This window comes from Acanthopagrus latus, chromosome 14 (genome assembly GCF_904848185.1).
Source record: "Acanthopagrus latus isolate v.2019 chromosome 14, fAcaLat1.1, whole genome shotgun sequence".
NCBI classification, from domain to species: domain Eukaryota; kingdom Metazoa; phylum Chordata; class Actinopteri; order Spariformes; family Sparidae; genus Acanthopagrus; species Acanthopagrus latus.
Window position 1 is genome coordinate 17,558,320 of NC_051052.1, and position 12,794 is coordinate 17,571,113.

General features: G+C 40.6%; 1 protein-coding gene across 7 annotated transcripts in view; it reads left to right on the forward strand.

The window, feature by feature from the left end:
* syt1a (synaptotagmin Ia) overlaps window positions 1-12,794 on the forward strand; it is a 173,140-nt gene that overhangs the window by 63,791 nt on the left and 96,555 nt on the right. For all 7 annotated transcript variants that reach the window (XM_037121618.1, XM_037121624.1, XM_037121620.1 and 4 more), the window contains one exon: window positions 10,046-10,111. The gene's annotated coding sequence lies outside the window, so the exon portion shown is untranslated. The remainder of the gene's footprint in view (window positions 1-10,045; window positions 10,112-12,794) is intronic.

Here is a 12,794-nt window from a genome sequence, read left to right on the forward strand (position 1 = left end):
TCAGCCTCTGAAAGGAAAAGGGATTTCTCTGCCTAGCTGACGGCGACCTGAGCCAAAACACCCAGATGCTTGTTTAATGCTGCGCTGGCTCGCAGTCACTTGTAAATTGAACATGGGAGCGTAATTCTAGGTGTCTGTTTGCTGTGTTCAAACACCAGTGAACCTTCTGCCTGCGTGGCTTCATCAACGCTCCCCCAACTTCAGAGAGGATTTTTAATTCCTCCTGTGCCTGACGCAATTTTTCCCATTGTGGATGAGGCGGATTAAGTTTCCTTTTTTTTAATGTTATGATGCTCTTCTGTGCTCTCTCTGTCTGTTGGGACCATGCTACAAATTCTATTTAGTTAATGTGTAAAGTAGGTTTGCAGTCGAGTTGCTAGGTAACAAAACGCCTCCAAAGACTGGTGCTGTTATTTCTGAAAACTACGTCAGGTTTTTCACTCCTCTAAGAATAAATTCTGTGCTCACAAGCTGCTTTGTTAGACAGATGAGCTGAGGGATCTTGCCAAAGTAAAGCTAAAATATCATATTTAATTTATCAGGAGAACTAGAGGAACTTTTGTTAATCCTCAAACATGCTGAAGAATCAATCCGTCTGGACACAAGCATGTACTGTGGATGAACCACGAAATGGAAATGACGCTCTGCTGAAAGAAGAACACGTTTCACTTTCTTCAGTGGCCATGTGAATATAATAGAAGCTTGAAAGATGCCAGTTCTTGAAAAAAATCCCTTAGTGCAACAAAATGACACATGCGCAGGGTCAGTCTTGGGTCTAAACAAATTTCGGAGTGCTTTTACCTCCAGAGCATGAAAGCACCAGAGCACCATGTGTCCCTCAGCAGGGGTAAACTTGACACAGCAGTCTTCCCCTATGAGCCTGGCCCCTTCTGCACCCCAAAACTTTCCTATTTTAACTCCACATAACCAGTCATATATTAAAAAAAATAACCCTGTAGAAAGTACAGAAAATTACAGCATTTATATATAAAAAATGTTTTTACCAAGCACACCTTGTCCCCTCGCACTTAAAGATGAGAAAAACATCAGGCGTCTCTCAGGGCATCCACTCTAGGTAATAGGAGTGAGGCAGCAAGAGCAAATGAAAGCCTAGTTGGGCCCTCAAAGGCAACGGACAGGAGCTGGAGTCAATGGACCCCTTTGCCCTCCGAGTCAAGCTTTATACGGGTCTGGACCAGCTTTGATCATCTGCTGGAAAGCCCACGCTGGAGAGCTGCATTAAAGGCACTGGGGTGACTGTCTTTTATGATGCTTGTGCATTAGGCCTCATTTGGTGGGCTCGGTGCATTTCTTATATCGAAAAAGATGCCATGGATGGGCACATGGAGTCCAAAGGCAGTAGAAACTTTTTTGAGGATATTCTTTCTGTTCCATGCACTGTGTGACATACGAGCTTTGTGATATTCAAAAGATGGAACACTTGTAATCTTGTAACCTTTAGGTCCAGAACTAAAGTACTGGCAGTCTTATTACTGAGAACATTCTCACTTCATGCTGTCAATGCTTATGTTATGTGAGTTTAGTTTCCTATGTATATAATATTAACATTTATAAACTGCTTCTGAGAAGATTTCAAGAATATCAAGGCAGTTATTGCATTTCACGATATAGCCTTAAAGTATTGTGATATAATTTTAAGGCCCTATCTGCCAAGAATATTTTTGACTGGTTACACATGTTGGTCTAAAGTCTCCCTTAAAAATCTTTTTTTTTTTTTTTGTGAATTTTTAAGTTACGGTTAACTTTATGAAATGCTGTCTGCAACAAATTCTAATTATCTAACCTTTTCATGTAAATTTGGCAAATACAATTTAGTCCTTTCTTTGCATAAAATATCATGTCAGTTTTTCCTGGTGTGTTGCATTACTGGGATGTTAATAGATAAATTGTACGCTTTGTTATGACCAGACATGAGCCCAGTTGGTGCATCCAGCCCCTTGGGTCTATGTGTCCTCTGGTGATACATTTCATTTTAAATACTGACAGACAGAAAATAAGAGATGCTCTGATGAAGGTGTGTTTATTCTCCTAACGGAGCTTCCAAGTGAAGAAAATATTACTAGTCCTCATAAGATTATCAGTGGACTCTATGAAGTATTCTCCTCCCAAAAATGACTCCAAGTAGCTGGGATTGCTCACATGCATCTGGCTCTATTGCTGCTGTCACCATGGACACGACCCCCCTCTGGCCTAGTTTAGTTTGCCTGCACTTACTGGCACATAAACATGAATGCAGTGCTCCACAGAGAGCTGACACACCTGTTCACATGTTATGATTTACATTCTGCTGCGATAAACCTGAGGAGACTAGAGTACATGGTCTCTGCTGACATCACAGAGTCATAAAGGCATTCATGGCACTTAGCCTGCTGGGCAAAGGTTATCCAGCCATTATATAAAGCACAGTGTACATTGAAGGTCAGCAAAGCCTTATTCATGGAGCTTCCATGCATTTGCGATGTAACAGGCTTCACATTAAGACATTAAAACGAGAGTAGAATTGCCCACCTGTTTGTAACAGCAATTCCTTTTGTAAGCTCAGTTGTTATGGAAGGCAAAAAGAACATTTCAACAGTATGCATTTACAAATATTCTGTGTGATCAGCCTGATGTTTTGGATTATAATGTAAGTAAAGCATGACTTTGTATGCACAATAGACACTGCTTTTGTGTGACATATGTATCGGAGAACCAGGCGTATTATTATTGCCAGTGAATTGCATGCTTTCATCTCCTGCTTGTGCACTGTGCTGCATACAAATCTTCAGTATAGACGAGGAGATAAATGACTTTTTATAGGTCAGCATTTGTGTTTCTTATAGGTGTATGCAAGCATTTGTATTCTGGATGTTTCATGTGGAGTTTCTTTGTATTCTTGTAAAGCTGCTGAGTATAGTGAGTGAAGTGGCAGACCTGCTGTTTATCTGAGATCTCTGTAACCGTCTCCAATCTTTCTTTTATGACATGTCCAGCTTCCTTACTCATACACTGGCCGTTTAGGGTCCCTGGGCATTGTATAATGCCTCAGGCATGTGTATGAATAACAATCATCTCACCTCAGGATGCTACACGAGTATTGCCTCCAGTGGAAAGATAAACCATTGTGGCAAATGACAGAGAATGAGATAGGAATCAGCCATCCAGAGTCAAGATGGAGCCCACTCTCAAATGGCGGTTTGCCAACCAAGCGCACAGCTATCTCTCTTGCTCCGGCAATTGCTCCATACACCAGACATCCATCACAATCATGTGCGACCTAAACTGGTCAAGTCCATGAACAATGTTTACATGGAGCGAGTAGTACAGATGTTGTGACACAATGAACATTGCTTGACCAAGCATTTGCCTGTATATCAGCATGTACCACTGGTTTCAGCAACAAGGCTGTTGTTTTACATTGCAGTGATGAATATCTGTAGTTACTACCAGATTCAAACCTTTGACTTTGCTGTGTGCGTTACAAGAAAAAACACATGCTTTGTATGCTTAGAATCCTCCCTTTCTCTTCTATAAGAACATGATACTCATTCCTGCACTGGATGAAAATCCTGGCATTTATGTTGGCTGTGGCATTTCTTACAAAAGATATTGAAAAGTGAAATGTGCTGTGTATAAACATCCGTTGGAGACATGGTTGGCTGAAGAGATATAGAGTGTTCTTTGGCTTGCATGTAGAGAATTGTGGCAGGTCAATATAGACAACTAATAAACAAACTAAGATGACAAATGAGACAAAACAAGAATGGACAGTTCATAAGAAGGTTTAATTGTTGCCCTAAAGCGACCTGAAAAGCTGGAGTTATTTGAGTACCTGGTTTAAGAAAACTCTAAAATCAGCATTTTCAATTGATCGCCTCAGATACCTGAGAGCGGCATCTCATCTCCAAAGTTTCTCTTCCTCGCTGTCAGTGAGTCACCCCCAAAGTACCTTGACACAGGGAGTAAACAAGCCTGCCTGTGTTCATCAATGTAATCTTGTTTGCTCAGAGGGCAGTGTCTGTGCAGGACAGCACGCTGCCACAGGGATAAAGGCCCACGGTGGAGATATTGTGATCCCTGTTTTCATGTCTTTAAAGGCGATGGGATGTAGTCGCTTTGCAGCTCAGCATGTGTGCACACAAATCTGTGTGACGTCACTGGAGATGAGGGACGACCTGCAAAGATTCATCACAAAAACTGTGGGAGGCGCAAATGAAAGTGCAAAAGAAAAGAACAAAGCAAATGAGGACCACAATTAAAACCCACAAATAGAAAGTTTGCATATCTTTTACTAACCCTTTTAGTAAAAACTAACCCCTGACTGATGTAATTTGACATGACTGCCTCCCCATGAGGGGCGTTTTCCATTCAAAGTGATCTCTGGGGTTCATAATTACTCTCCCAGTGAGCAGCCATCATAAGCAGAATGAGTGGTTTGCATTTGTGTCACAACAGAATAACTCATCCACCAATAGCACAGCTGCTAGAGTCTGCATTTTACCAAGGTGCAGCATATCTCCACCCAAGACCTGATTCAAACTCTGAGGTGTGAAGAACGGCGGGCGGGGTGTTGTTATGGCAGATAGAGGGATGGAGCCACATGGGAATTATGAGCGAGTTTTTCTTGCAAAAATAGAACTGTAAAAATGACAAAACACAAGCCTTAGTCTCAAGTTACAGCTTTACTGGGAGTCATGTTATTTTGTTTAATACGTGTTCCCCTGGCTGGTGTCAATCTCTGCACCTTGTGACATTTATAGTCACTGTCACTCAGCCAAGTGTCGTACAGGATAAAACCCTGTTATGGGCAACAGAGCAAGGCATCTGGAGACCACGTATGGTGAACAGACAGGAAGATATCAAGAAATAAGCGGGACTAGTGTTAAGTCTAGTGTTTCTCTTTTTATGATCGTGAGTTCAAGGTTAGCACATTTTACGAGTTATTGCTAAAATCTTAATTTAAGTTGAAGTGAAAGGATTCAACAAAATAGCATTTTCACAGAGAGACATACTGTACACTGGCAGTGATATTTACTCTTTCGTCGATAGCTTCAGGGTAGCGACCAGTAGAAGTGTCTTCTTAGGACCAGATGGTGCGCCTCGTGGAGACCTATGTGCATAGTGACGCACCTTATGTAGATTTCCTGCACAGTGGAGCATGGTTGTTATGTGGCATGCTGAGGAAACAGTTGCTATGCTTCAGTGGCATTCATTTTGTAGTAGGAGACACATGGTTTAAAAGCGCATATCCAGCATTACCCTACCCAATCATTCACAAAAAGGTTTTCTAGTGTAAATACAATTTTTATGTATTTGTTCTCAATGATGTTCAAGTTCCAAGGTTTTCTGTCTCGCCAAAATGTTTTCCCTCTGCGGGTTTATTAAAGATACTGCTCCATTGTTTTGTGGAGCTTTTAAAGAGGGAAGAGTTCCCTTTTTGCTTTGTTGCAACGGTGTATTATATTGATTTGTAGATGTTAGTAGGTTCTGTTTTGATGACAGTGGCCATGCACAGCTGGGTATTAACACTAAGTCTGCAGTGTTGCATTCTAACGCCGCAGGTTATTAAGGCTTCTAATCATGAGTAAAATTACCTAATTTCCTCTGTATTTTAACACATCCTCTTCTGCCCAAATGGCACAGAAATACATGATTAAACAAAACATGCTTTAATTATATATTTTTGGCGAAATGGATTTCGGACCAAATTGAAGGAGGAAGGGGACGTGTTTCTTAGCTTCAGTTAACGCTCATAATAGAGGGAATTTTTCTGTCTGAACTTGACTGATTCCAAGAGAAAAGTAACCGATTCAAACTCAAGCTCTGGGGTTTTTTCCACAAAAAATTTGTGCTGTGTTTTTATGTCAAGCACGACTCAGTTAAGCTTATTAAAATTTGTTTTATATCTAAGATGTGACCCGAATCCAACCTGATCCCAAACATAATTTCTACATTTTTGTCTATATCTGGCCCAGCCTGTTGGGACCCAGTTGGATCCAAGGGGTTTGGGTCAGGTATCTGTGCCCTAGGTCATGATATCAGTTTGTCATAAGATTCATGGACAAACCCATGTTTGAGTTACATATGAATTTATTTAAAAGTTCATCAGATGTCCAAACACTGTGCAGCAGTTTATAAAACTTAAAGCACACACACGCAGCATCTGTGACATCTCTGTTACATTGACAGTCTTGCCCCATCTGAATAAAATTTGGGTGTATTTTCATGCAGGGTAGACAATATAAATACAGCCTCAATGTTGTTAGCCAATACAGCGTCTGCCTCCTCATGAGATTTTGCATTTTACAGCCACACTACAGGCTGGTGTGCGTCTGGTGTAAAGCATGCATGAGGACACATTTAATACAAAGCACATTCTGGTGGTGATATCACTAGGGTTCAGTGTGGAAATTTGTGCACGTATTATTTTCATGTCTCCACATCATTTATACATCTAGACCTGGCTGACATATCTGGGGCTCTGCTTTCTGCCTCGCTGCCTGTCAGAGAGGAGAAACACTGTTTTGATTGGCAGGTTAAACACTTCAAGGTCAGCTTGCTCCTCAGCTCACCCTCTCAGTGTAGATTACTGTGGTAATATCTTTCCTGTCGAGTGTCTCCCCCCCCAACTGGTTCTCAGTCTACACACTGATCTAAAGATTGTGTCCTTGCCTTCTCATCATGTCATTACATAAGCTACTGCACAGGTTGTTGAGCATGGAGATTGGGTTGCATGTTACATTTGCCATATCTAGGATGCAGTGAGAGGCATAAATGTCATTTCTGCTATTAATGTCAGTAGGGGAATTGGTTGTGGTTGCATGATTGCAGCCTTGGAAATGTGCCTACATCTGGTTTGGGTTCATATTCTTCACAGGAATTGGTATTTGCCCAAGAGTCAAAGATGTTCTCACAAACTTTTCATTTAAAGCAGCTAACACTTATATTTTGTTTGTAAGTTTAGACTTTCAAAATAAAGGCTGAGTGATCAGGTTGTCCATAGACAAACCAATGACTCGGTTATGGTTAGAAATAGATCATACTCTTGGTGGAAATTGACTACATTCAGTCTTGTCACGGAAGGAACCGTGTCAAACTTACCATCACTGACTAGACTGCTCTATTTGACATGTTGGGAGTTAGTGAAGAATCTATTCAAATAGTCTGTGATTTAAGACTATAAATGACAGAAACTACCTTCTAAGTAAGATGCATGTCATTTTTATGTCCAGATAACTGACATGAGAGCTAGCTTACAGATCTAGGGAGATATAAGAGAGAGATAAATGGGATGACAGTACCTCCAAACAGAGCGATATTTGGAAGCAGAATTTTCTTTAAGAGTCCGGCAAAGATTGGTCAAAACTGACGAGCAGAAGGATTCGAGAAGAAAATGTGAAAACACAGCAGGAAACACAGTGTTCTATGAAGCCTCACAAAAGAACCCATGCAGATGGCTGCTGAAAGCCACAGAGGCAAATACTGAGATCTGAGCGACTAATATCACAATGACATGCTCATTGTGTTCTGATCATGCTATTTGTTATGCATGCATATTTAGCAGCGCATTTGAAATGATGATGTGTCATTGATTCATGCTCAAGATTGCAAAGCGACTTGCTATCACCAGCCTGCACTCTCTGTTTGTGATTTACATGTGAGAGCAGCTGGAAAGTGTGTGAACGTGTTGAGAGGAGCCCATCAGTCTCCAGTGGGACCCGATATACGACTAATTTATGATGTTGTTAGGGAAAATGAAAAGGGCTGCCACTTGTCATCACATACAAAAGTGAGCACAAAATGTTCTTAGGGTTGGTAACACATTACAAATTCTTCTTATTCTTATGCTTAAATTCTAAGTTAAAAAAATCTGCACTTAGCTGACAGTTTACCATAATAAATGCTACTGAATCCAACTGGATTGCCACTGAGTGACACATAAATGTACCCTAATCCATTATGAACTGCTTCATGTCTCATAATAATGGGTGTAATTTTGAACCAATATTCCAATGTGATTGTGTAGGACCTGTAAGAAAAAAAAAATCACGGTAATATACAACATTCAAGTGTGTTTGAATGTGTCTTGTGCGACGTAAATGGAATTTATTTGCCCTTTCACTTTCCACTCTATTTCTGTGTTCTGATAAAGCTTGACAGGTGCATTGAAATGTGAATGAACACGCTGTCTGAGAATATTTGACTTTGTATTCCTGCCAAGTAGAGGTAATGGCTTTTAATCTGTGCATCAGTTGGCCGGTAAATACACTTTTCACAGTATGAGGGGGAGGGAATGAATGGCAGTCATCAGTAGTCATACCACATTCACACAACTACAGTGCAGAGTCTCATGTCCGCCTGTGCTGGCAGATTACTCTTTACAACTTAACCACTTCATAAAAACTTCATAAACCAACGGACACATTTCTGTTTGAGTTTGTCGTGGCTATTCTCATATTTTCTGACATTTGCGTTCATGTCTAGCTATCTTGAAAACTAACCGTCAAGTCGACAGGAGATGAGTCATAATTACTCTGAAGACACAAGAAATCTTATGTGATAAAGTATGAAACACTTTCATGATCCCAAGAAGGATGAACTTGGTAAACTTTTGTTGAAGCCAGTCGGGAAAAGAGCGCAAACATGCTTTCCATTAAGAGAAGCCCTTAGTGCCTTTCTGCAAGATGGATTCTCTTAAACACATGATCTAACAAAGCCATCCATGCCTTGCCTAGTAGGGCTTTCATGACCAATACATAAAGTAATTTAGATAATCGTTGATGGTTTATCTCTCTTTTTTCACTCAATTTTAATGGTTAATTCTGGCCAAAAATGTCCTAAGTACAACCAGTGAATGGTTGACTAATCTGCACTTGACCACCTGGTGCAGTGATCTCGCAAAGTTCTTGATTTGCTTGAAGAAGCTTTTTTAAAAAATGCACCAAGTCTGTCTGAGCTGGGGATACTGTTCTTTCTTGCACACATTGTAAGAGACTTTCCTTCCCCTGAATAGCTCTAATGATTTTTATTTAACTTGGCATAACATAGAGAATGATTGTTTGAACCAAAGCATGTTCAACAACTTTAGTTATGTCCACCTTCTGTTGTAAATTCATCTCAAGAGGTCTGTACAGTGCTCCTACATGTTGTCAGTTATTACTGCACTGTGCTAAAATCTCAGATGAATTATTAGTCGACAACAATGCACTGTCGACTGGTAGTTTTGAGAATAATGGTCCCTGATATGTAAATGTGTTTAATCGTACACAGGCTAAGACATCAAGAAGAGGTTGGCATCATTTGTTGTTTACAACCCCCAAAGATATTTGCTTTTCATTGCAATAAAAGAGACAATGCGCACACATTTGAGAAGCTGTCAGTCAGCTTATCAGTTAATTGGCTATTCATTCCAGCACTAAAGCTTTACACAGTTTAAAAGACTTTACGGTACATTAAAAACCTTTTCAAAGAAATGTAGGACAGGAGTAGCGAGTGTAGACAGCACCCAGACCTCCATCATCTCCACCAGGGCTGTACTGGAAATCTTCCCACACCTCCACAGCAGGCAGCATCTGCTGGGAGGAGATCCCCAGCTGCTCTCTCCGCTGCTTTTCCAACACATGGCTGGTCTCCACTGGCCTTTCCCTCAACATGGCCAATTGTCTGTGAAAACAGTCCATTGATAATGGATATCTGACACCCCACCACTGACATGCGCTGATTACTTAGCTGATGTAACAATCAACAGGACCATGAGAAGTGCCTTTCTTCCTGATGCAGTTGTTTGAGCCCATTATGTACTCTGATTAGATTTCAAAATACAAAGCACGTGTGTTGTCTTTGTCTCGCGTACCTGGAGTGTGTTCTTTTTAGGAGGCTTGCATTGATTTAGAGTAACAACGCTTGAACCAATATGATTTTTTTTTTCATTTTACATTCTCTGAGGAACCCCTGGAAGAATCTCAGCTATGAGAACTAGCATAAGATAGTCTACTTTTTCATCATTTCAATCATTTGTCTGTCTTTTCTTTTTCACCTCCTCTAGATCTGAGTGCCAGCTGGAGAGTGCAGAGGAAGCATTTAAAGAGACACTGCAGCAGTTGAGTTAAAGGTTAGTTTCTGTCCCTTTTTACTAATCTTAACACATCGCTCCGAAAATCTATTTGTACTGAAATGTCATGTGTCTCTAGTGTCGCGCAACCTGCTGTTAAACGACTTCATGTTTGATACCTTTTTCCACCCCTAAGTGCTTCAATCCATCCTTTTTATATTACAGTTTGGGTTTTAGGGTCCCATTTTTCTACTTTATTTGTTATCTTCCTTCCTGTGTTGTTTTCCACCATTGCTTGATGTATGTAAGACACCAGTTCCCCTCCGGAGGTAATTTCAGATTCATATAAAGCAATTTTATTGTTGTGTAATGTGCTTTGATGGTGTGTATTATGTTCATGTTTTATTGTTTATTGAGAATTCATTTAAGAAGGCATCAATTCAATGGGACACAGAATGTATTTTCCCCTGCTGAATATCATTCTTCTCCTACACGAAGCAAGAAAAATCATCACTTTGTGGACGCATTCAATGTTACATTATATTTATCTATTCTTCAGATGGTTTTCACGAGTATAGACGATGATGTGTCATAACCTTTTCTATCCAACCTTAGACATAGATGCATCAGTGTGTGTTTGGAAAAAGTTATTTACTGAAACTGCATCGCAGCATATTTTTCCTGTTCGATTAAAGCTTATTTAACTGGAACATTCTCAGCCCAAAACCCAAAGTGTACTGTAAACTCACAAAGAGGCTGACGCTGTGAATATATGAATAGAAAATTAGCAGGTCTGCTTTGGCCCTAGAGGACACCGCCACTGCTCAGAGGACCAATTTGTGGATGCACCCACAGTTTAGAATTAGTGTGTGTCATTTATGCAGATAGTGCAGCCTTCACGCCCTGACGATGGATTGCTTATGGGTCCAATGCATTTGGGTTGAATAATGTGTTATTGATTTTATCCTATATCAGAGGGGAATAGGCTCACATGCTGACTGTACTCTTCATCCGCCTGTCATTGTACAAGCTGTGTTATCAGGACAGAAAGAAAAACAAGATGAATCATGTGTCGTCCGGGAATCTGTTGGAAACTGTTTCTCATGCTGAATGCTGAGAACAGAGAGACTTTGTTGTTTCATATCAACACATTCCCACATGTGAAAATGGAAATGTGCTGAAGTGACTGAAGAGAACATAGTTTGGATCCAGTGGTCTTCTTTGTACCCTGCCTTAATGGGGAGACACACACACACAAGCGGGGGAAGAAACTTTAACGTAACACCGGCGCTCTCCATCGAGTGAATAATCTCGTTATACCTCAGTTTCTGTCTCTCTCCCTTTTCACCTTCTTTGCCTCCATCAGCGGGGTACTTATTCTTTTGCATTGGAAAGTAATATAAGTAGTTCTGCTGTAACTTACGGATAATAACCAGGGAAAATAATGCCTTTTCCTTGTATGGTTGCGAGGCACCCCAGTGGCTCAGTTTGCAGAGCATGTGTCCCATATACAGAGGTTTTGTCGTCACTGCAGCGGCTCATGGTTCGAATCCGACCTGTGGCCCTTTGCTGCATGTCATCCCGCCTCTCTCATTCCATTCCCTGTCATCTTTCAATGCTATACTATCTATAAGGCCATGAAAAGCCACCATATCTGTCTTAAATTACATCTATTACGCTTGTCCTATCACATTAAATGTGTGTGATTATCTGACTGCTCATCACTAATTGATATTCAGTGAGCAGAAATGATCCAAAAGAAATAATACAAGTGAATTACTGATTATTCTATAAACAGAAAATTAATTGGCAACTCTTGTCATTGATGATTTGTCAGTGGTGAACTGGCTGTGACCTCTCAGATGTGTGTATTTTGTAGTTTTCTGTATTCTATGGCAGCATATCTGATAAATGATAGTGGATGGGTATTTCAACCTGGCAAAGTATTCCTAAATCTCAAATATACTAAAATTGTGTGATATGGCTCAAATTAAATGGATAAAAACATCACTTAGAATCATAGAGACGGATTTCATTTGCCACAAAAAAAAAAATCATCAGAAAATACTCGCCACACTAAAACAAAAACTATGCTAATTAATTTTGCTAGTTTTTCATTACAGCGCCCTTGGAATTGTTATTTGAACTGGCAGAATTTTGTAGATTACATAATATGATCTGTCTGATACCTTGAGACAGTAATATTTTCCAGTGTGGTAAAGGAGAGGCTTTATTTATGCTGAATTAGCATATGAGTTTTTCATATAACTTCCTTGTTTGATTTGTATCTTCCCATGGATTTAAACCTGCACAATTGGCCCTGTGCTGTCAAACTCCATCCTCTCACTCTACACTTCTAGGTTAAAGTCTGTATTCCTCCACCAGCGCTGGTTCAGGCAAGGTTCAGTGGCTATTTACTGAGGCATTGTGAGTGATTCTGGCCTTGTTAAATCCTATTTTGTTTTGTGAGTGTGGAGCTCAGCCTCCTCCAGGCTTGTGAAGGTAGAGGATGAAGCCGGCATGCCGACTGGGCACCCAAAGAGCAGTCCAATTTTTCATCCTTATTGCCCGTGACATATCCAAAGTGGCAGTGCGCCGTCCACGGAGAGAGGGGGAGAAAGTGAGAAGCATGCAGCTCAGATGGAGTGAGAGGACAGTGTCTGTACTTCTGCCTTCTGTAGTCCAGAGCAGGGCCCCAATTTTCTTTGCTAAAACAAATGCAATTCAGCTGCGTTCATCTGTG